We start from the raw sequence: 25,349 nt of genomic DNA on the forward strand, positions 1-25,349 counted from the left end.
TATCTACCTGGCCTGCTACTTTCAGGAATCTGTGGTTATGCACTCCAAGGTCCCTTTGTTCCTCTACACTACTCGGTGTCCTACCATTTAATGTGTATTCCCTTTCCTTGTTAGCCCTCCCCAAATGCATTACCTCACACTTCTCTGGATTGAATTCCATTTGCCACTGTTCTGCCCACCTGATCAATTTATTGATATACTAGCTGGGGGGGCCTGGCGTTGCCAAGGCTTTATTGTAAAACGGCAGTTTACAGGGCCGCGCGGTTGACGGCCGGCCGCTGCCGCTCCCCCGCTCTGTGTCTCGGGCCGAGCGGTTGTCAGGCTCGGCCCGGCCCGAGTGACCCCAACTCACCTCCGCTGCCCCGCTCGCTGTTGAGTAAAAGCAGTGAAAAAAATGGCGGCAACATTTCGGGAGGCTGCAGGATTAGGTTCCGCCCACACACGGAATGAAACGCCCCCCGTGACGCACCGATTGGTCAACCATCACGTCACTCAACGCTAATGAGTGGTAGGATTGGTCAACCGCTAATGAGCGGATTTTTGAAAGTTTTTTGTATACTGTCCGAACAATTTTTGTCTGACCAAAAAGTAAATACACCTATGAGACTCCCCTAATCATAAGCTTTCTTTTGATATAACATATGTGTAGGTACGCTCTATAACTTTTGAGTATATAGCGGACAGACAGACATACAGACAGACATACAGACATACAGACGGACGGACCCTTTTATATATATATATATTCCTGCAGTCTACAGCTTCCTTCTTCAGTATCAACCACACAGCCGATTTTAGTATCATCTGCAAACTTCTTAATCATACCCCCTATCTTCGTCTAGCTCATTGATATAAAGCACAAAAAGCAAGGGACCTAGTACTGAGCCCTGTAGAACCCCACTGGAAACAGCCTTCCAGTCACAAAAACACCCATCAACCATTACCCTCTGCTTCCTGTCTCCGAGCCAGTTTTGAATCCAACTTGAACCTTTGCCCTGGATCCCATGGGCTTTTAACTTCGTGACCAGTCTGCCATGTGGAACCTTATCAAAAGCCTTGCTAACGTCAATATATACTACATCAAATGCACTACCCTCATCTACCCTCCTTGTTACCTCTCAAAAACTTCAATCAAGTTTGTCAGACACGACCTTCCCTTAACAAATCCATGCTGACTATCCTTGATTAATCCGTGTCTTTCTAAACGAAGATTTATCCTGTCCTTCAGAATTCTTTCCAATAATTTTCCCACCACCGAGTTTAGGCTGACTGGCCTGTAATTACTCGGTCTATCCTTTTCTCCTTTTTTAAACAAGGGTACCACATTAGCAGTCCTCCAGCACCACACCTGAAGCCAGAGAGGATTGAAAAATGGTCAGGGCCTCTGCTATTTCCTCTTTTGCTTTGCTTAACAGCCTGAGATAAATTTCATCCGGGCCTGGGGATTTATCCACTTTTAAAGCTGCTAAACCCCTTAATACTTCCTCTCTCACTATGTTTATTTCATCTAATATTTCACACTCCTCCTCCCTGATAGCAGTGCCTGGTTTGCCCCTCTCCTTTATAGTGACAGACCTTAGTTTGTGGTGACAAGGACTGAAGTAAAGGAAGAGTCAGCAAAGTAATGACTAGAAGCCTATCAGAGAAAAGGTATGAGAAGGAACCAAGTTAAGACCGAACAGGGGTAAATTTAACTTTTATCATAAAAATGGATGATAGAGTACAGGCATTCATTGGAAAAGAAAATCAGGTGAGGTGTAAAATGTCTGCTTTCTCTATAACAACAGAATTAAGGATATAGAATTAGAGCCATGTCTAAATATATTCCATGTACTAAGGAAGAATCAAGTTAAACGACACAATACCTTTTCAGAAGTGTCCTTTTAAATTTTATTGATGTAGTTAACTGGTTAAAAAAACCTGATTTATTTGAATTTTCTTAATGATCTAATTTATTTATACTTAATAAAAGTTTCAAATGCCTTAAATCGGGTTATCGTCAGAGATGGCCAAGTGGCACAGAATAATGCTATATGGCTACAGTATGCAAGTGAACATGTCAATTGATTCCTGGGGAAGTTATAGCCGGGAGGTGGTGGGTTCGAAAGCGACTGGGTTCAGGCTAGGTATTTCCCAAACTAGAAGGCGAGTTGTCTGGACCACCTTCATGTATCTCATAACAAATGGTTACAGTGGCTGAAACATAAAGGAGGGGAGAAAATCAAAATAAAATATTAAAAAGGCTATTGCAATCCTATCAAGATTCTTGGTATACTGTCTGACTTATACAGAGGTGTGTGCAATGACATCAGAACTCCATTAGTTACATCTGTCCTCAAGTTTTTAAACTTAAATTCAAAATTAAAAAAAGAAAAACACATTGCTCTACAGCAGCAGTTTTTGGAGAAAGCTAGTTTCTAACTCACATCACGTAGATTATTGACTTATGTATTATGTATGCAGTTGCAACTTGTATTTTTATAGCGACCCCTGACATAGAAGTACACCTCAAAGAGCTTTAAAACGGGAGAGGAGGATACCATGCAGGAGATGGGAAAATATTAAGAGAGGAGTTAAAACATGGTCAGGTAGGGAGAAGAGTGTTCTGAAAGGAGAGAGTTAGCAAGACAAACTGGTTTGGAGACAGAGTTCAAAAGGACGGTGGCATAGTGGTTAGCACTGTTGCCTCACAGCGCCAGGGACCCGGGTTCAAATCCGGCCTCGGGTGACTGTCTGTGTGGAGTTTGCACATTCTCCCCGTGTTTGCGTGGGTTTCCTCCGGGTGCTCCGGTTTCCTCCCACAGTCCAAAGATGTGCGGGTTAGGTTGATTGGCTATGATAAATTGACCCTTAGTGTTAGGGGGATTAAATACGTGGGGTTACAGGGATAGGGTGGGATATGTGTCAGTGCAGGCTCGATGGGCCGAAATGGCCTCTATCTGCACTGTGGGGTTTCTGTGATTTCTGTGACTGAGATGTAATGGCTGAAAGATCAGTATTGGAATGAAGCAGGAAAAGGAGAGAATCAGAGGAGCATTGGGTATGGGCTGGGAGATAGGGCTACAGAAGATTGTTCAGTTAAGGTAGAGACAGGACAATGAGCTTTAAGACGATGCACTGGGGATCAGGGAGCCAATGGAGCTTGGCAAAGACAGCGTGATTGGGAAAGTGGGATGTCGTGTAAGGGAGTACTTGGGCCACTACGGCCACGATTTCCCCTACCTTGGCGGGTCCGGGGTGGATATTGTCCCTGCTGCTGGCTCCAGCCTGCTGTGTAGAATGAATTTACGTTGATTGGGCTTGTTAAGCCCGCCTAGCGCGTTTGCTGGCCAATTGAAGGAAGCGGGTCTGATGACATCATTTGATGACGCGTCATCAGCCAGTTTCCTTAAAGGGAGCATGTGCAAATTTATTTTGACAGTTTTACTGTCAGTGTTCTACAGCATTGGGGTGATGCAAACAATGACAAGCACTGCACAGAGGTGAACGGCTGCACCCAGGCTCTCCCATGGCAGCACGCAGGGAGGTTCTCTTCCCTTCCAATGGGCGGAAAAGACCGCCCCACGAGACCAATGCAGCCTGGTTGCACATTGCACAGGAGGACACAAGCAGGGATGTCATAAGGAGGACCAGACTGCAGTGGCGCAAACCTTTCAATGATCTCAGTAGATCACGAAACATTACAGCAGAGCCATACTCAGCCTCCTGCTGTGCCACTCATCACATCCCCATCGCTCTGCCTTCCCTACCCTACTCCTGCACATCCTTACTCACACCAACTTACCTTGCACCTCCACCCATCCCTCTCTATCTACATTATCGCTTCCCCATCTCACTAGCCACCCCTCACACTCACCCTCATCCTATTCCAATCATACCAACTAACAACACACAAGGGTAGGCGCTTGTGTGTTTTAGCCACTGTTCATGTAAAGTTTCTGTTAATGTGGTGTCAAACATTGACGCCTTTATTTTCAACACTTTGCGTTCTTAGACAGATCGGTGTGCACCTTTGGAAAGAAAGAAAGACTTGCATTTATATAGCGCCTTTCATGACCACCGGACGTCTCAAAGCACTTTACAGCCAATTAAGTACTTTTTGGAGTGTAGTCACTGTTGTAATGTGGGAAACGCAGCCACCAATTTGCGCACAGCAAGCTCCCACGAACAGCAACGTGATAATGACCAGATAATCTGCTTTTGTGATGTTGATTGAGGGATAAATATTGGCTGGGACACTGGGGATAACTCCCCTGCTCATCTTCAAAATCGTGCCATGGGATCTTTTACGTCCACCTGAGAGAGCAGATGGGGCCTCGGTTTAATGTCTCATCCAAAAGACGGCATCTCCGACAGTGTAGCACTCCCTCAGCACTGCACTGGAGTGTCAGCCTAGATTTATGTGCTTAAGTCCCTGGAATGGGACTTGAACCCACAAACTTCTGACTCAAAGGCGATTACCCACTGAGCCACAGCTGACAGTGAGTTACAGTGAATGGTGAGACATAATGGTACCTCTTACAGTGGTGATGACTGTGAAAGGAATGGTTTGGACATTGTAGGGATGCTTTATGGTGCTGGTGTGGGGTGGTGCCAACCTGGCGCATCATATGGCAGCCAGGGTGTACAGTGTCAAGTGAAGTAAATGTGGCATGGTGAGGTCATCCCTGGCCTCCCGGGCAGCAATGTGCTCGGGTGCTGATGCCCTTTGTCCTGTGCAGCATCAGTTAACTGCGGAGAAGGTTGGTGTTGTTGTTGGTGCTGCTGGTGTGCCTGGTGCTGCTGGTGTTGGGGCTGATCGTTTTGTGATTCTGAGGACCATGGTGAGATAGTTTCAAGGGCACCAATGCTGATGTAATAAATGGCAGGTGAACTTGAGATGACAGAAGCGATCTGTCAATGGTGAGAGAGGTTGTTTCAATGAGGTGACACTGGATAGAGAGTTTGCTGCAAATACTTGCAACCTGCATAAAGCTCAATCTGTTTTCCAAATGCAGTAAGAAACAGCTTCTAATCTTGGAATGTGAACAGCTGTGAGATGGGAGCTTTTATAGCACATTTTAAGCTGTAATGTAAAGAGATGGTTCAATGCTCATACAACTCCCGACCTCCTTACCTGACGTGATCCCTGAGTAGTGTGGACCTCGTGGGCAACCTCGTAAGATGGTAAAGTGAGCTCAAAATACTTTTTAATGGGCTGTTAACAAGGTCATAATGACCTGAATTGCCTTCCCCGCCGCGGCATGTCGGGTCTGTTCAGCCCTGACAGACCCGACATCTGGGAAAGTCGCGTTGGCAGTGGGTTGACATCTGGGTCCCGACCCGCTGTCAAAGAAAAAATATTTCGCACCTGACCCACCACCGAACGTGCCCGCTGACCCCATGAAAAATTCCCCCCAGAGTTCCTGGCTAATTGAAGTTTGTGAAGGGTGAAAGAAGGAGGTCAGCAAGAAATTGAATCTATAAGTGATGAAGTTATAGCTTAGGGATTCTAAACTGAAGAGTGTGTATGAACAGAGGCGTAATGATTCAAACACATAACTCCTTGAAAATGCACACGCAGATAGATAAAGCCATAGAAAAGGATAATAGAATTTGGATTTTATAAATGGGCACAGAGTACAAGAGCAAAGATATAATGATGATTCTACACAAAAAATTAATTAGCCCACAGTTAGAAACTGTGCAGTTTTGGGCACCCCATTATACAAAGAACATTAAAGCCATAGAACCTGTGCAGTATTGATTTGTCCAGAATGATGCCATGGTTGGGAAACTATAGTTAAGAGCAGAGGCTAATGATACTGGGACTATTTCTACCAGAGTGAAGCAGCCTAAGAGGATATTTGTTAGAGGTTTCTTAAATTATGAAGAGTTTTGATAAATAGGAAAAGACTATTTTCTCTGATTGGGGAGTCAGCGATGAGAGGGTCATCACTTTAAAGTTAGTACTAGGAGAGTGCGGAGAGAAGCTAGGAGAATTTTATTACACATAGGATTGTTGGAGTATGGAGTGGTTGAGGCAGAGACCATTGCATTTTTTAAAGGAAAATTAGATAAATATTTGAAGCAGAGGAAGACACAAAATTATGGGGAGAGTGCCGTGCTGTGCAATTAGTTTTGGATTGCTGTAATAAAGAATCAGCACAGAAACAGTGAGCCAAATGGCTTCCTTCTGTGCAAAACTCTCTGGTTCTATGGCAGTGGAAGGGAAGAAGTAAAAGCACAAGTGATCAATATTCCCTCGGTAGAAAAATGCCATCTTGACCAGATATGGAATGGGGTCAAGAAGCAAGGCAAGGCTTCAGCTTTAGTGGGCAGCTAGGGAAGTTGCAAAATTAATGAAATTAAGGGGAATGTGGCTATATTTATCGAGAGATGGTTGGAGGGTGAAAGCAAAAGATAGGGCTAAAAGGAAGTTTCTCAGTTTGGAAATACAGTATGTTGCGAGTTGTATTCCACAAGGGTCTCTGTTGGGACTGCTCGTATATACCATATATACATAAATGATCTGAACTTTGAAACTGAGGGAACAATATTGAAATTTTCTGATACTCAATTGTGGAATATGAAGATTGTGGAAAGGCTGCAGAAAAGCATGGATAGGCTGGCAGATGGCAAATGGGTGGCAGATGCAGTTCAATGTAGAAAAATGTTAAGTAGTACATATTGGAAGGAAGAATAGAGAAAAGAAATACAACTTAAATGGTAAGATTTTAAATGAAGTAGCAAAGCAGAGGGACTTTGATGTGCACAAATCCAGGTCATTAGAGGTGGCAGCATAATTAGATGAGGTCATAAAGAAAACAATCTTTAGGTTTATACGCAGAGGCATGGAATACAAAACCAAGGACATAATATCGAACTTGCATTGGGCTTTAGTTAGGTCACAGATTGAGCATTGTTTACACTTTCGGGTACCCTATTATAGGAAGGATATACTGTAAACAGAATGGAAAAGATACAGTATAGATTCATTAGGATGCTACCTCGCATGAGGAATTACAGTTATGAAAAGAAGTTAGGATTTTTCTTGCTAGAGCTGAGAAGGTTGAAGGGTGATTCAGGCAGGTGTCCATGCCGCTTGCTCAGGAGAGCTGGGTAACATTGTTGACGGTGGGATCCTATTGGCTCCAGGGCTGGTAAGTAACTTGTGGCATTTTAACTACTTTCACACCTGGTTTTTGCTGGGCTGGCTCGGCCAAAATCTTCCCCATAGATTTTTTTCGATTGATTGCCAAGATGGTAAAATGAGAGCACAAATTTAAAATTACCAGAAAATGAATTAAAGGGGAGGTTAAAAAATATATATATTTTCACAGAAGGTGGTTAGAATTTAAAATGCTCTATCACAAATGGTGAAGCAGAATCCATCAATTCTTTTAAAAAGGAATTTGAAAGTTAGTTGAAAAAGAATGCCATTAAAATAACGCGGGGAGTGAACAGGAGAGTGAGATTAGACCAGTTACTCTTGTAGAAAATCGTCAGTGCAGACTTGAGGAACCGAATTCTATGATGAAAATGGAACGTAAATCTTGGGTACGGTTGAGAATCAAAAATGATGGATTTGCTTTTGCCAACATCCAGCTGAAGGAGACTTGGGCTGATCCATGCCTTGATGTTGGACAGAAAGTAGGATAATATGCAATAGCCCTGAAGTTGATAATGGTGTGGAGGTATGAGTGATAGAATTATATAGAATTACATAGAATGTACAGCACAGAAACATGCTATTCGGCCCAACTGGTCCATGCTGGTGTTTATGCTCCAGATGAGCCTCCCCCCACCCCTCTTCATCTAACCATCTGATAGTTTGAGTAAAGGGTAATGGTTGAAGAGTAGAATACCTTTTCAGGAGAAAGCTGACATGATTGATGCCAGATAATAGACATGAGGTTGACAATGCTGGTAAATATGTAGCCATGCAGGGTGTTGGGTAGTTAGCAGCTGACTCAGCAAGGGCTCTAAGGAAGAGCTAGTGAGCATCATGGGTGAAATTACTTTGTTGAGATTGGAAGAAGAGATAGAGGACAAACTGTGCAATAAGGTGAAATGTTGAAGACAGAGGGAGTAAGTGGAGAGGAAGCAGCAGCTAAGCAAATGGCCTCAGTTTTGGAGACAAAGTTTATGAGTAGCCCTCGCATTTGGTGTCAGAGGTGACGATGGAGATTTTGGGGGAGGGAGGTCAAAGAAGGTGATTGGCGGTGGAGAAGTGGAGTTTGGCCTCTAGGAGGTACCTAGAATAGTAGAAGTAGAGTTTGAAAAATGTTCTAGTTTTATACTCTAGGATACACATATATGATACTTTATTCATAACTGTCTTTTCAAAGAAGATTGAACTATTTTATTCAGTTAGACCTAATTAGATCATGGAACATTAGAAAACTTCAAAAATCTAAATTTATGTCTGATCTAAATCAACTTTGTCGCTGAAATATTTGACATATATAATACATAACAAATAGTAAGTTTCCCTGTGATCTACTCCTAAACTATATAATTTAATATACCTTTAGATCCCACATCATAAAATGTCTATACCTCTGCCCTGTGTCACTGATGTTGCTTTCAAGTTCAAACTGCATCTGAAATCCTGCACATCAAAGATTTGCCTGCTGGACCACACAGTAATTGTAAGAAAAGCAATTAATAAGCAATGTTAATATTTTGTACCTCTCTCTATATATATTTATCTAAAATTTCTTTTGATGCATACACTTTCTGTGTCACACTTTCTTACTTCCTCTATCATAATTTTTGTCACACATTGTGACACCGTGAACATTGGGCAACATTTGAGGTCATGTCTACAAGTCAGGTCTATTTACAGTTACCTTTAGTGGCTCACACTGTCAAACAAGTTAAAATGACCAATATACTTACCTGTAATTGCCTTTTAGTCCTCCCACCATTGGTGGAGCTGTGACAACTTACCCATGATGGCGCACCATTATGTTTTTTTTGTTTCCCAAGTCAGGTAAGTTTTATATTTTAAATTTATTTTATTTTAAATTTAATTATAATTTCTTTCCCTCTGTGAGTGTGTGTGTGTACCTCTCCTATTTCCCCCAACGCTAACCTTTCTCCCACTCCCTGCCACAAATATTTAAAAAAATTCTGCAAGCATCGTGAGAAGTTGAAATGAGATAACACAGAGGGAGAAGCAAAGTACTCAGTGATACATACCCGCAATTAATGATTGTTTCTTCTGTTCCTAAGTTCAGACTTGTGTAACATGAGCTGTTGGCACAAAGAAGGGACCATAAAAAGTAGCCAAAGAAACACCGGAAAAATATACAAGAGGAAGTTTGGACGAACAACTGAAATTCTTATACATGCAGGGTGCTTGTGTTTAAATCATTCTTTCCTCCATTTTTGTGGAGTCAGTATGTGCTAGCATTATGCACATAGAGCTGGATTACTGAATTTTTCATCATGCACACTGGCCAGGTGGCTGTTTAGCAACTTGAGAAGTGTGAAAGGAATGTTATTACAGGGGCATTGGGCTTGGCTGTCATTAATTTTAATGAAAAGGTCATTTTTTTTCCAGGAAAGCAGAGAAACATGGCCTGAAGCTTCTTATCCATTCTTAACTTTTACCCTGAATCTCTATGGCTTCAAACTTTACTGGTATATTTTTCGTGGGACTCTTATCAGATGTTTTTTGGAAGCCTACGCATGCAGGGTTTAGCACAGCCCACTTGGGTTTTCACTTATTAAAAGGAATCAAGGAGGTTGGTCAGACAGGTTCTTTCCCCTCTAAAGCCGCACGGACTGCTGTTTACTGGTTGTTGTAGTACTGTTATTCCTCAAGTTTATTTCTGATAATCAATTCCATTATTTTGCACAGCACTGAAGTAGGCCTGACGAGCTTGTGATTGTTTTGTCACATTTCTGAATATGGCCAGTACTTTAGCCTGTTTCCAACCTACTGGTACCTCCCTGGGGCCCATTAATTCTCTCATAATGATTTCCATAGTCTTACAGATTTCCTCCCTAGTCTCTTTCAGCCCTCTGGGTATATCATCTAGTCTTGGGGATCCATTTGTTTAAGCCCTTTCAGCTTATCTAGGACTTCCATCTCATTTTCATTGAAGTCCTGTATTTGCCATGCCACTTTTTTGGGGGGGAGTGACAGCATTTTGTTTGTCTATTCTCTTTGTGAATACTTTGGGGAAATTATTGAGAATATTTACTATTTCTTGCTTACCCTCACTTTCAAGACCATTTGCATCAAATGTTCTCATTGCCGCTCTCACAGCACCCTTGCTACTGTAGTACTGAAATAATGGTTTACTGTTATATTTTGTATTTAAGTGTCAGTTGTGGCTCAGTGATAGCAAACTCGCCTCTGAGTCAGAAAATTATGGGTTCAAGTTCCACTCCAGAGACTTGAACACAAAATCTAGGCTGACACCTCGGTGCAGTACTGAGGGAGTGCTGCACTGTCAGAGGTGCCGTCTTTCAGATGAGATGTTAAACCAAGGCCCCGTCTGCTCTCTCAGGTGCAGGTAAAAGATCCCATGGCGCTATTCAAAGAAGAGCAGGGGCATTTCTTCTGGTGTCCTGGCCAACATTTATCCCTCAACCAATGTCTTAAAAAAAAATGATCCGGTCATTTTTTTCATTACTGTTTGTGGGAGCGTGCAAATTGACTGCTGCATTTCATACATTACAACAGTGACTACACTTCAAAAGCACTTAATTGGTTATAAAGCGCTTTGGAACATCCTGAGGTCATGAAAGGCATTTTATAAATGCAAGTCCTTTTTATTTGCAGCTACTTTTTTCCTGTCTTGTTTTCTCCCTCTGATCACCGTTTGATGTGTTCTTGCATATTCCTATATTTCTCCAAGTGAACTCCTTCTCCGTTCCCCCTGCAAGATTTGTTGAAGTCATTTTTCTTTATTATTTCACTTTTACTTTTTTCACTCTTAATCTCTTTAGGATCTGATTAGTCTGATCTAGCTGATGCTAGGTATGTATTTGCTCTGCATGCTCAGCATGATTCCTTTAAAGGTGTTCCATTTGCCCTCTACTGAAAGCTTGATGAATGTTCTACACCAATCCATTTGCTTTAGTTACTCTCTCGTTTCTTTGAATTCCCAGCCTTTTGTCTCAAGCTTCCTGTGCCTATGAACATAGGCCACACCAGCAGAGGAGCATCTAAAGAAACCTGGCACAAGGGCCTGCACTAGGACCACCGCAGACCAAAGGGTCTGCATGGGTCCCAGGGGAAGGCTGATAATGAAGGAGGCAAGTTCCAAATCTTTTTTAGTCTTGTACCTCCCCCCATCCCCAAGGAATGATTTAAAAGCCCTGATGATTTCAGTCAGAATTACTCATGCTGAGAGGCTGTTTCCCCTGGCTGGAGAGTCTAGAACCAGGGGTCATAGTCTCAGAATAAGGGGTTGGCCATTTAGGACTGAGATGAGGAGAAATTTCTTCACTCAGAGGGCTATGAGTCTTTGGAATTCTCTACCCCAGAAGGCTGTGGATGCTCAGTTGTTGAGTATATTCAAGACTGAGATTGACAGATTTTTGGAAACTAAAGGAATCAAGGGATATGGGGATAGGACAGGAAGGTGGAGTTGAGGTAGAAGATCAGCCATAACCTTATTGAATGACGGAGCAGCCTTGAGGGGCTGTATGGCCTAGCCAATTTAGGGCTACCCCGGATCAGGCGTATTCCTCAGACGTTCACTTTCAACTAAAGTTTGAGGTAGCCGAATCCTAAAGACGCTTAATTGGGTCTAAAGGTCTGGACTATCTCTCCCTAAAGGAAAGGAACAACCTGAAAATATTACCGTCCTCCAGATAGCACTTTTAATAAGTTTAGCTAGACTGTAACGTTCCAGATATTATGAGGGTCTGGAAAACTCCCCCAGAATTCTGCAACTCCTCACCAAAGAGTGTACAGAGATTGAGTTCACAAGTTTTTGATACAGAAGTCTTATGTGAGACAATTCTAAAAATATATAGATTTATTAAAGAACCGACATGTAATTTACGGTTGGTGAGTCAATTGCAACATTAACAGTTCCAAAAAGAGAAAGCTTACAATTCTATTATCAGAGAACCTTACTCTCAAATCTTAACTTCGCTACAGTTTTACAGTTCTTAGTTTTCTACAGGATATCCACCAAAATCAAATACCTTTGATCCCCGAGGTACAAAGAGTTGGAGACTTACAGAGCCACTTTTGAAACCGAGAATCGCTTTGCCCCTTTAAAGCGAGTCTACTATCCCATTTGAGAGTTCAATATTTATACCCTTTTCCAGTGGTATTTCCTTTAAGGTTTTCTGCTGATGCAAGCTAATTATCTCTAGTCATTTTTCTGCTGACCCCTGCAATTCTTACAGTCACCTCAGCTGGTAGCATTACAGAATTATGTCTCTTTAGGTGTTCTAAGTTTACCATAAAAATGGTGTAACGGCAGGTGCATTTTACTTGATGTCATTACTTTTATGTGCTTCTTTATGAAATGTAAATTAGAACACCTTGTACAGGGTGAACCATTGTTTTGTTCCCAAAGGTCAGCCTGTTGGGAGCCTTTAACCTTCTGTGTCATAAGGTTATTGATTCTTATCTCTATAGCCAGAATGCTTTCACAGCTTTTTCATCGTTAGGTTTCTAGATTTCCAGACCCAGTTTGTCATGTTTTAATAAGACCAGAATTCTTTCATAGAATGGTGTATTTTTCTGAATAGGTTATATGGCTTATTCCTTCACACCCGGTGCCTTGGAAATTACCCGGGGCAGGAAAATCATGTGCTTTTCTGTAATTACGGTGCACCTCGGATACCGTGCACCCGTTGTGGACCCAGCATGTGCTCCATATAGGAACACTGCTGCAGCATTTCTGCCAAGGATGCGCACGTGGCTTACATCACCCACAGGGGAACCAATTACAATGCAAATTGCAATTCTGGGGGACAACAAACCCCAAAAAAGGAGGGAACCAGTTATGCCGAGTTTCCGCAACATTTGGGGGCTCCATCAGAGTTATGACGAGAGACTGGGACATCCCCTACGGAAGTTCAGTGCCAACTTTTTCTGGGTTCTGTTCAACTTCACAGACAGAAGAAGATACATTTTTAGCTTTCAGAACATGTACCATTGCATTGGGAGCACTGAAGATGAAATTTAACCCAAGGTTAATGAGGGATGACAAATATATTGATGTTGACACTTTGCTGAAGTGCAGGTTGAAGTATGTTCAATAATTCACTACTGACGGCGGTAGCTCTAAAATGAAGCACCCTCCCTGAGATAGGGTGGACAGTGGGTTATTGCCTTTTCATTCTGGGACCAGGGTTCAAATCCAACTTAGATTGAAGGTCTCCACTTTCTGACAGCTTTCAGAATCCTCTGCAAAATGAGTTTCATCTATCTCAACCCAGTAACTAATGGTTATCATTCCACAGCACAAAACGGACCACAATTTGCCATAAAATCTACAATCTCAGTTCGGGGAGGTCATGAGGATAGCCGTGTGAGAAATAGAAAAATTCACAGCAGGAGGTGCTGAAAATTGGGATAAGGTGCATTGTTGATGTAAGGCACAGGGGCCTAGAAAGTTTTCAGGCGTAAAACGGGCACCTAAGGGTCCAATATGACGGATGGCTCTGCGTTTTTGTTCGGCGCCAGAAGTGCGCCGCCTGCCATATTGTATCAGGCCCCTCCTTAGACATCCAGGCTGGGTGCAGAAACAATTCAGGAAGCTCGTTATAATGTTTAAATAAGGGTCCTACGCTGGTTGTAGGACCCTTTTTTGAAATTGGCCTGCCTTAGCGCCTGGCTCGCCACATGATAACACTAACAATCAGCAAGAACGCAGCGGTAGTGCTTTTTAAATGCTCATCCTTTCTATACAGATTAGTTCCTGGTTTGTCTTCTTAGGCTGCTGGTTAACTCTGGGAATTTTCTTGGCTATTTTCTGTGTTCCACAAGTGAATCCTAACTTCTGGGATCAACTTTGTGCTGGTGCTGGACTGCTTTTGTCTCTTCTGAAAGCAGTTTATTGCAGTTATGGGTGGTCTTGCAGGGCTGCATTTGGGGCTGGAGGCGGGAGCGGGTAGAGACGAGCAGCGAAGAAGACAGGGGAGAACAGGAGCAGACAGGAGAAGAGGTTGGAGGAGGAGATATGTGCAGTGTACAACCCGCCTGATTTCTAGCATCGTCAAATTTCTAGGCCAGGGAGTTTTGCTTTGCTTCTGATCCATACTATTGGTAACTTGGGCCTACTGAATGACCAAAAGAGAAAAGTTCTACAGCACTTTAAACCTGATGGCTTCAACAACAACAACAACAAAAATCACCAAACAATATCAACTTTAAAATGAAATAAACCAGACCCTGTTTAGAATATGTTGACAGACATCTACCTCATGCAAACCTAACCAATATTTCCCTTCTGCCAAAATATAGATTGAAACATTAATCATGTGTACTGATGTATTAGCACATTGTCTCCTGCAGGCTGTAGAATTATTATTTATCTAAATTTTTTTCAACATATATTACAAATATTGTGATATATCCGTCAACAGAAAAACACTGATGTATAACAATGTCATATGAACAGCCCGAACCATTTGTCTGTGTCTTGTACTCATTTCCCCTAGTTTCCTTTTGACTTAACTGAAAACTAACGGAATAATTCTTTTTATAAACAATGTGTTGTATTTTCTGCAAGTTCAACTTGACATGCAGATCATATTGAAACATCACTAGCAGATCTCCCGTGGCATTGTTTATGGCTTGTCTAGGTTTGGACCACAGTTGTGATATTCACCGGCAAACCAGGCCCGTCTCTTTCCCTCTGGGAATCTAGATAAGTGTAGCTGTTTCGACATTTCAAGGGTGTAGTAAAAGTGTGATGTCTGGGGTGTGACAGATGCATACACAATGCTGAACTTCCCTTCAAAGACTGTTTTGTAATCAAAATAAAGTGTGTTGCCTGTTCTGTGACAGATGCAGGCCAGATGAAAAACTTCTACCTTCTACATAGAGATAAAGATATTGCTGATGATGCTTATTGAAACATTCCTGACATAATAATGAGGTCTATCTGACCTTGCGATGGCTGGAGCTGAGAGTAAGCATGCAGGCTGTCCATACACAATATGCTTATGGTTTGTCCATAGCCTGTAGTGACTATTATAATTTAATTACACAACTTACCGTATTTTTTATAGCATCATAATATTTCACAAAACTTCATTCACATTGGAGCTACCAGTGATGCATACAGACAAGCTGGCACTACAGTGGTAAATACTTTCAGGTCCTGTTAAAAACCACACTTTGGCCAGAATTTTGCTTACCTCGGCGGGTCCGGGGCGGGCGGTCGGTTTGGGGGCTTATGATGGAGCTGTACAAAACACTAGTTAGGCCACAGCTGGAATACTGTGTGCAGTTCTGGTCGCCACACTATAGGAGGGATGTGATTGCATTGGAGAGGGTGCAGAGGAGATTCACCAGGATGTTACCTGGGCTGGAGCGTTTCAGCTATGATGAGAGACTGGACAGGCTGGGGTTGTTTTCCTCAGAGCAGAGAAGGCTGAGGGGGGACCTGATTGAGGTGTACAAAATTATGAGGGGCATAGATAGGGTAGATAGAAAGGAACTTTTCCCCTTAGTAGAGGGGTCAATAACCAGGGGGTATAGTTTCATGGTAAGGGGCAGGAAGTTTAGAGGGGATTTGAGGAAAAACTTTTTCACCCAGAGGGTGGTTGGAATCTGGAACTCACTGCCTGAAAGGGTGGTAGAGGCAGGAACCCTCACAACATTCAAGAAGCATTTAGATGAGCACTTGAAATGCCATAGCATACAAGGCTATGGACCAAGTGCTGGAAAATGGGATTAGAATAGACAGGGCTTGATGGCCGGACATGCTGGGCCGAAGGGCCTCTTTCCGTGCTGTATAACTCTATGGGGGAGAAATTCAGTTGGTTGCGCCACCTGTTAGCGCCTTAAGAGGGCGATAAGTGGGGCGCGAGCCAGCTAGCGCCCGGGCGCGGCGAGACCTGCGCCTCTCGCGAAATTGAGCGGACATTTAGCGGCGGCGCTAAACCGCAATGCCCGCTCAGCTGCGCACGCAGATCCTGACGTCATTTCATGGTGCAACGCCCTTGGGGTGCCCCGAACCGGAAATTCAGTGGTGCCCCCCTCCTTTCCACCTGTCGCTCCCAGCGACTGGTTGACTGGAATAGTTCCCAGTCGCTGTGGGGCTGGGGGGGGCGCTATTTAAAGGGGGCTCTTCCTGGCTTCTTTGTGGTAGCCATTTTTGGACCACTCCTTCTGAGAGAGAGAGAGAGAGATTTGCAGAGAGACAAAGGGAGAGAGCTTTCTGCATTGAGTCAGCGCTCGCTGAGGTACTTTTGGCTTCTGACCAGAACTTTGTAGTTGGTTTGCTTTTTCACCGGCATAACCTTGAGTGGCCACATCCTATGGGGGCTGCAGTGGGTGGGAACGTTGGGCTTCTCCATTACATTAAGAGGGCACAGAGACGCAGAGAGAGAGTGCCAATCATGGCCAGACGAAGGAGGGCCAACAGGCGTCGGCACACGAGACATTACCATCCCAGGGTTTTCCGCCAACAGTTCTCAAACCTCAATATGTCTGAGGAGCAGTGTTTTCGGAGGCTGCGATTCAGCAAGGAGGTGGTCACTGAGCTCTGGCACCTGCTTCAGCCAGATCTGCAGCCTCAACTGAGGAGCAGGACGTCTCTGTCGGTGGCAGTGAAGGTCACAGTGGCTCTCAACTTCTATGCCACCGGCTCCTTTCAATCCGCTACTGGGGACATTGCCAATATCTCCCAGTTCGCGGTGCATTGCTGCATCTCTCAAGTCACGAATGCCCTCTTTAAAAGGAGGCGTCAGTACATCTCCTTCCCCATGACCCTGGACAAGCAGCAACAGCACACAATGGGCTTTGCAAGAATAGCGGACTTCCCCATGGTCCAGGGCGCCATTGACTGCACGCATGTGGCTTTGCGGGCGCTGCAAGAGAATGCCGAGGATTACCACAATCGGAAGGGGTTCCATTCATTGAACGTCCAGTTGGTCTGTGACCACAGACAGCTGATAGTCGCTGTCAATGCCCGCTTTCCAGGCAGCAGCCACGACGCCTTCATCCTGCGCCAGACTTCTGTGGCAGAACTTTTCGAGGCCCCGGCTCACCCAGGAGGCTGGCTTCTCGAGGACAAGGGCTATCCACAGTGCACCTGGCTAATGACCCCACTCCGTGCGCCCAGCACCCCTGCTGAAGAACGATACAATGAGAGCCATCAAGCTACCAGGAACATCGTTGAGCACACAATCGGCATGCTCAAGCAACGGTTCCACTGTCTGGACCGTTCCGGAGGAACCCTTCAGTACTCACCTGAGCGAGTCTCCCATTTCGTTGTTGTGTGCTGCATGCTGCATAACCTGGCAATCCTCAGGACTCAGCCACTGCCACCAGACATTGGAGCACCAGCTGAGGAGGAGGAGGAGGAGGAGGAGCAGCAGCACCAAGACGGGAGGGAGGCACAAAGTGCAAGGGCCGTCCATCAGCGGCTTATAGCAAGTCGGTTCTAGGACCCCTCTGAGGGAATGGCTTCTGCCATTCAAAGAACATGAGTGGAACCGTGCCGCAACCCCTAAGCCGGTCAAGGCAACAAATAGTTCAAAGAGCAAACATGCACATTCTGAATAAAGACACTTCTTTATTTAACAAACTGCGTGCCCTTCCCGCATGACAAAGTAATAGAGAGAAACCCCCAAAAAAGCAGTCAGTCACATAACTGGCTCTCACAACCTGGAGACAATGAACAAAACAGTAACCAAAAAATGACCACGGTCCTCGGCCTTCAATAAAACATTTAACAGCATTTTGCCACACCTCCTACTTTTTGCCCTTCGAGGGTGATCTGCTTCGCTTCGAGATTCGCCCCTTCCCACCCTGCAGCTCCTCCGCAATGGGACCCCAGTGGCTGCAGCAAGGCTGGGGGAAGGCTGCTGAATGTCAGAAACTGAGACTGCAGATGCCCTTGAGGGACGGCCTGGACCAGCTCTGGGCCTGGAGGGCCCGGCTGCTGACTGCTCCAACTCTGCATGGGCGGCAGCAGTCTGTCCTACAGGTGGTGGCAGCTGCAGTGGAGAAGTGACAGTGTTGGCAGCAGGAATGCTGTCATCCTGAGAGAGGACAGCAACTCCCTGTTCGGACGACACACTGACACTCCCACGGGGCAGCTCTGCAGCATGCTGAGCAATCTGCTGAAGCACAGACTGCTGGCCTGCTGTGGCGCGGCGAGGGCCCCGGCGATTCGTGCCAGATCCAGCGAGGGCGGCAGCAGTCAGTGCTCGTGTGGCCTCAATCTGCGTCTGCATGAGACCAGTCACTGACTGCATTGCAGCACTAAGCACTTGCGTGGCAGCCGCCTGTGCTGCGCCGAAGTCCTGGAGACTCCTTGCCTGTGCTGTGACTCAATGGATTCGGGCATCCTTGCCACTGCAGCCATGAGCTCAGTGTGCCTGTGCTCCGCCTGGGCACTCATTTCAGCGAGGAGCCGCACCTCTTCTGCGCTCACTGTAGCAGGACTCGAGGCCAGACTCTCCCTCCGGGGAGAAGGCCGCCGAGCTTCCCTACCACCCCCGCGTTGCTGGAGCCCACTGGGCCCCGGAGCTTCACCCTCCTCAGACCATCCCCCCCTGCTCCCCTCCAGGGAAGACGTGTCCCCATTATGGCCATGGGCTGCCTCGGCTGAGGGTGGCACTGATGGTCCGGCTTCCTCCTCGTCGTCGCCTTTAGAGTCACTCACAGTGGCAGCTTGAGGGCCCGCCTCCTCACCTGGCGAATCAGCATCTGAAAGCAGGGAGGTACAAGAGTGGCCTTAGCGTGAGGACAGGATGGCAGCGAGGGAGGCACGAGTGCTGCAATGTACTGTATTGGTTCGATAGTGGCAAAGGATGCTGGTGTGAGGCACAAGTGGAAGGAGAGGGGTCAAAAAGGTGATGGCCTTACCATTGCTGTCCATAACGGGGTCGGCATCTCCAGTGGCGACGGGGCCAATCATCCGGCCTGCCATAATCCGCTGGACTCGCTGCTCCAGATCGGTTAGGGCTTGAAGGTGAGGCCGGCCTCCCCCGGTCCGTTGCTGCTGCCTCCTGTTATGCACCAGCTTGCACTGCAAGAGAAAGGACGGGCTCTGAGTACAATGTGAAGCCCTGATCTTGGCTGCACTGCCTCCCATGGTGGAATAGCCCTTACAGTGTGAAGCCCTGATCTTGGCTGCACTGCCTCCAATGGTAGAATAGCCCTTACAGTGTGAAGCCCTGATCTTGGCTGCACTGCCTCCCATGGTCGATTAGCCCTTACAGTGTGTAAAGTGCTGAATGTGCGTGTGAGTTTTCTGAAAGGGCCATAGGTGTTGGATGAGGGCTGGGCATTGGGGCTTTCAGGACCCTTTGGCCATAAAGTGAGGTCGACATGCAGGAATGAAGAGGATACTGGAAAGGGTACTCACCCTGACAACCCGAGTGAGGTCGTTGAACTTCTTCCTGCATTGTACAGGGGTCCTAGGCACCATGCTGCTGGAGGTCACTCTGTGAGCCACCTCCCTCCAAGCTTTGCGATAGTCATTGGGCAGTGGCCTCCTGCCACTGTCCGGGAACAGGATAGATCGCCTGCGCTCCACCGCGCCAACCAGAACCTCTAAGGCCCCCTCGCTGAACTGCTGCGCTTGCTCCCTGGCCCTCTCCATGGTCCTAGGCTTAAAAATGTGGCAGCAGGTCTGTCCAGGCCGAGAATCAGGGCTCCGATGCGCAGGGTGTGGCTGCAATCCAAGATCGAACCTCCCATTTAAGAGCTGACCGGCGCCAGCGTGTCTGTGTGCAATCGCTAACTGGCCACACCTGCGCTGCACCCGCCCTCGGTGGTAGCACCTCGCTTCTCCGGCTTAGCACATTATGACAGTCGTGCAGCGCCTGTTTTAGCGCTCCAAGCACCTCCTGGGGTGAAGCAGGCCAATTTACCAGTAGGTGGCGATAATTTGCGCCGGGCACAAAATTTCGCGCCCGGCCGATACTTACGCCCCAAACGGGGCGATACTGAATTTCTCCCCCTGTGACTCTATGACCCCACTGCTGGTTCCTTCCCGCTGCTGAAAAAGACTTTCCCTTAATGGGGCCTATTAAGCCCACCCAGCGTGTTACCCGGCCCAATTAGATGGAGCGGGTCTAGTGACATCATTCATGATGCGTTTTCAGCCAGGATATATAAAGGGGCCATGGCCATAATACATTTGATGATTAATCTAACATAGTGCTGTCAGTGTACTGGAGCACTGAGGTGCTGCAAACACCAACAATGACTGCACAAAGGCAGAGGGCTGCACCCAGGTTCTCCAATGACTCCTTCCATATGCTTATGGAGGGAGTCACAGCACGAAGGGAGATCCTCTTACCTTCTGATGGGCAGAAGAGACCTCCCCAGGAGACCAAAACAGCCTGGTTGCAGATTGCAGAGGTCACTAGCAGGGATATGCTCAGCAGGATCTGGGTGCAATGCTGCAAACTTTTCAATGATCTCATTACATCAGGAAGCATTAGTACAAAGCAACACTCAACTTCATCCCCATCACTCTGCCTTCCCTACACTTCTGTATATCCTTACTCACACCAACATACCTTGCAACTCTACCCATCCCTCTCTCTGTCTATGTTATCACATCCCCATCTCACTAGCCAGCTCTCACGCTCACCCTCATCCTAGTGCAATCACACTAACTAACAACACACAAAGGTAGCCACTTGAGTGTTTTATCCAATGTTTATGTAAAGTTTCCATTAATGTGGTGTCAAACATAAAAATCTTTATTTTCAACACTTTCTGGTCTTGGACAGATTTGTGTGCGCCTTTGGAAGTGGCTTAGTGAGTTGCAATGAATGGCGAGACTTAACGGTACCCACCGCAATGGTGATGAGTGTGAAAGGAATAGCTTGGACATTGTAGAGATGCTTTATGGTGTTGGTGTGGGGTGGTGCCAACCTGGCGCATCATGTGGCAGCAATATGGGTGTACAGTATAAAGTTAACTAAATCTGGCCATGATGAAGCCATCCCTGGTCTCCCGGGCAACAATGTGCTCAGTTGCTGATGCCCTCTGTCCTGTGCAGCATCAGGTGATTGCAGAGAAGGTTGGTGTTGTTGTTGGTGCTGCTGGTGTGCCTGATGCTGCTGGTGTTGAGGCTGATCGTGGTGGGATCCTGAGGACCAAGCTGAGACAGTATAAACGGCACCCATATTGATGGAATATGTGGCAGGTGAAGTACAGATGACAGAAACATTCTGTCAATGGTGAGAGAGTTCTTCCAATGAGGTGACACTGGATGGAGGCTTTTCCGGAAACACTTGCAGCCTGCAAAATCTGTGCTGGAAATGGACTGAGTAACAGCTTCTGCCTGAGCAAAGTAATCATCTATCAGCTTTTACTGTACATTTGCTGCTGTCAATTAATCAGCTGGAGCAATGGCCACTGAACTCCCGCCTCAGGTTGACAGACGTGGTTCCCGAGCTGCGTGGATCTCATGGCCATGCAGGGAAATTAAAAATGTAGGGGGAGAAAAGCTTTGAAATGCCTGTAAACTACCTGATAATGATTTCAATTGGGTCTCCTGCCACTGCCGGTTGGGTCGGCTCCGCGATGACAGACGCACCAGGGGAAAGGTGCATGGGGGCAGGTTCACAATGGGTTCCCGACCCCCTGTCATGCACTGCCTGATCGGGTGGTGGAAACAGATTCAGTAGTAACCTTCAAAAGTGAATTGGATAAATATTTCAAGGAGAAAAAAATTGCAGGGATATGGGGAAAGAGCGGGGGGAGTAAGGCTAACTGCATTGCTCTTCGAAAGAGACTCAATGGGCCGAATGGCCTCCTTCTGTGCTGTACTATTCTATGATTCTATATGGGGCAAGAATTCCTCTGCATACAACTTGTAACAACGTCATAAGCCCATTCTTCACAAATTATATTGCGCAGTGCGTATGAGGAATATTCCTGTGGTTGGATCATTCAAGTGTGATGCATATGACGGGTTACAAAAAAAATTGTTAACCCAGCAAATTAAGATTAAGATGTGTTTTATCTTTGGAAAAGCTAAAAGTTTATCTCTTGATTCATGTTATACATGTATGGAAAAAATTAATAAGCATTTAGCAGCTAACAGGTTAGGACTAAAAGAAAATTCACTCGGCTTCACTAAATCCTTGATTTTCAACTAAAGAAGGCCATTTCATGATAAACTGACTAATGCTTTTGTGTTCTTTCTACACCCAGGCAAGGTAACAAATGGTTTATTGTTTGGTCTTGGGGGAGAAGCAAGTTCCAATTACTGTATTAGCCACCGTTCGTCTAGTTGCTTCTTTTATTAAACTTGGGAGAATACTCATTGCTTTTGAAACCCCTGCAGCATTAGAAGTAACACTTCCTGCAAATCCTTTTTGCGGAAGAACGGTCAGAAAATCCAGAGCCATGAGAACTCTTAAACTAAAAGCATTTTAGGGTAAATAACATGTAGCAATTCTTACTTTTGGATGGTATGAAACCTTCTAAAGTGGTTTGCAAGACCAGAAGCAAAACTGGAAATGGGTCCAGTCATAATTGGCATGCTAAATTTTGGTAAAGCACTGCTACACTCATTCTGAATTAATTTACCAAATGTACAACTATTCTTTTTGCTCTGCAGCCCTTGACTATTCTTAAATGGGTTTTGCTTCACCAGATCAATTGAAATGTTGGCTTTGTGCCTTTTATCTTCACAAGTGCTTTCTGGGCATTATTGATTTATACAATGCAAAAAATTTGTCTTACTTATTATACTTCATGAACATTCGATTTAATTTTACCTCTCTGGATATAAGAAATAATTAGATCTCCATGCTGATTTATTTCTGATTTAAAAGGGAGGCTTGAAAATGCAGCAAGTTGTAACAGGTTAACCCTTTAAAGGCATCCACAAATAATGTAATAGTTTAACATTCGCTCCCTTTAGTTTCTCAATTTCTACACTTCAATATGAAGGTCCTTCCTAACAAGATTATTTTCCTTATCGTAGCAAGTTATTTGGATGTCAAAATCTATTATTTTCCAATAAAAATGAACAACTTATTTCCTTGTCAGACCTGTTTCTCTTTGACAAAAAGATACGTTGATCTTGACTATCCTAGAAATTGTGATGAATAATATACTAATGTGTGTTCTGCAAAGAGAATCAGTACTCAAGAGGATAAGCTGGACATGCGGCATGAACGCTTGGATAAATTCAGATTTCGAATCTGGAAGGTACAAAGTTGCAATGAGCATCTCCACTGCTGCATCCGAGAATCAGCCAACCTTGGATAACACCATCCTGCCTGCTGTTCCACCATATCACTGCCCACTCTCCACCACTGGAAAACACACCACCCCTTTCAGGTGCTGCAGGCTGCTCTTAAATAAAGACTGCCCTGCTGGATTCCCCACCTTCCCAATTGGCGAGCTGCCGACAAGGAGCACCTTTAATGATGGCACCTTGCCGATTTGATTCAATGCATGACCGAGCAAGAAAATGGCACTGGCCCCATACCGATTCCTTTGGGCAGGTTCCATCCACCAGATTTCTGCTTGAATCAAAAAACTGTGCATTAAATACATTTTTCAGTAAGCACTATTCCTTGCCCATACTGTGGTTCACAATGATCAGAATCATAATGATATAATTTGCACTCATATTAAAGACTTTTATACCCCCTTGCTTTTCCAAGAGATTTTTTTGCTTTAAATAACTCGGTAATGAGTGCCTCCAGACAGCCACGGGTGGTTATCATGTCCTGCAAATCCTGTCACTACAGGGGTACTGAAATTATGAGGACACAAAACAACCTATAATTTAATACAGAAATGACAATCATTATGGTATGTAAATTGAACTCAGAGAGATTGCTGATGGCTGCAGATCTCTGATAGACGCACTTTTGTTTCTATTGAGCAATGCACAAAGGAACTAATACAGCCTCTTCACATGCTTATTTCCACTGAGCTTCAGTAATCCTAAAAGGAACTTTGCTCATTGCCCACTAGACATAGCATTGACTTCCTAACAAAATGCTTTGGAGTGAACACATTGATTTTGGACAGAATTATCCAATGGGCTTTTCAAAACCCTGGTAAAAATTCCAGGAATCCCATGTAATACAAAACTGAATGTGACTTGTTTAGTCAAGTAATGACCTTGATTATAAGGAAGACCAGCCAGTTGTATGCAATAGGAAAAGGCTTTCTGATTTCACAACAAATGGATGAGTTTGTTGAATGTCATCCCCCAAATACAATGACTACAAACATGTGAAGCTCATAGATCAAAAAAGGAATTTGACTTATTTAAGTAGCTCTGGTCACGAACCTGATTCTTACAGTTGCATATTACTCAAATCTGTCTTTTACAGTTGGGAAGAATTTAATACGTTTTTCACCAGGAGCCTAGGTAAAGGACTTTGCAGTAGCAGAATATGCCTTGGGGAGGAAGGAAATGACAGGCTTTGTTTCGCCCCACTGCAATGCTATTGCACATGAAGGGATTGCAAGATTACACTCTCAGAAAAGCCCAAACTCCCTTAATAGATGTTGTAAAATTATCATAGAAATCATAAACTCCATCACCTTGGAACAAACAAAGAAAAATCACACTTCAAAATCTGAATAACTTTTGTTTCCAGGATTTGTGTATTCTTGCATTTTTTATAAGGACAGCCTCCAGTATTATAGAATTGTATCAACTGGGTGCTGGACTGTTGAGTGAAGTGTGACATAATGTAGAGACTGCCTGCTATTAGCTTTAACAGCCTTAGTAAATAAAGGTTCATCTCTTCATTATGCAAAAACCGCTATTGCTTCAGTGAGTTCTATTATTTCTCAATTCAAAATTTGAGTTAAGAGATTTTACAGTACGCACTAGCGATGGGCAAGGTTTGTCGTCTGCCAATTTGTCATTGGATGCGGGTTGGGAGTGGGTCAGGTGGTTTCCGGGTTCCAGTCCCGACCCCACCTGCAACCGGCCCACGGACATGACTTTACATTGATTGACCTTGTTAAGCCCACCCTGCTTGCTTGCCGGCCAATTAAGAGGAAGCTGGTTAGATGTCGTTATTTGATGACGTGTCATCTGCCGGTTTTCTTAAAGGGACCACGCACAATTTTTTTTTTGACAGTTCATTTTTCAGTGTTTGACAACATTGAGGTGCTGTAAACACTGACAATCACTGTACAAAGGTGAGCGCTTGCACCCAGGCTCTTCAATGACTCCCTCCATAGGCTAAAACAGATG

General features: G+C 44.9%; 1 protein-coding gene and 1 long non-coding RNA gene across 4 annotated transcripts in view; one reads left to right on the forward strand and one right to left on the reverse strand.

Moving 5' to 3' along the window:
* Positions 1-25,349, forward strand: part of cdh13 (cadherin 13, H-cadherin (heart)) — a 1,232,244-nt gene that overhangs the window by 772,789 nt on the left and 434,106 nt on the right. The gene's annotated exons all lie outside the window — the stretch shown is intronic.
* The window catches only part of LOC147116662 (uncharacterized), a 139,557-nt gene that overhangs the window by 25,728 nt on the left and 88,480 nt on the right, over positions 1-25,349 (reverse strand). Inside the window, exons 3-4 of the long non-coding RNA XR_015078853.1 lie at positions 9,187-9,240; positions 8,542-8,615 (exon numbers count right to left, since the gene is read on the reverse strand). This is a non-coding gene — a long non-coding RNA (uncharacterized LOC147116662). The remainder of the gene's footprint in view (positions 1-8,541; positions 8,616-9,186; positions 9,241-25,349) is intronic.

The sequence above is a fragment of the Somniosus microcephalus genome, chromosome 6 (assembly GCF_052327205.1).
Source record: "Somniosus microcephalus isolate GS21.2 chromosome 6, FLI_Smic_1.0, whole genome shotgun sequence".
Lineage (NCBI taxonomy): Eukaryota > Metazoa > Chordata > Chondrichthyes > Squaliformes > Somniosidae > Somniosus > Somniosus microcephalus.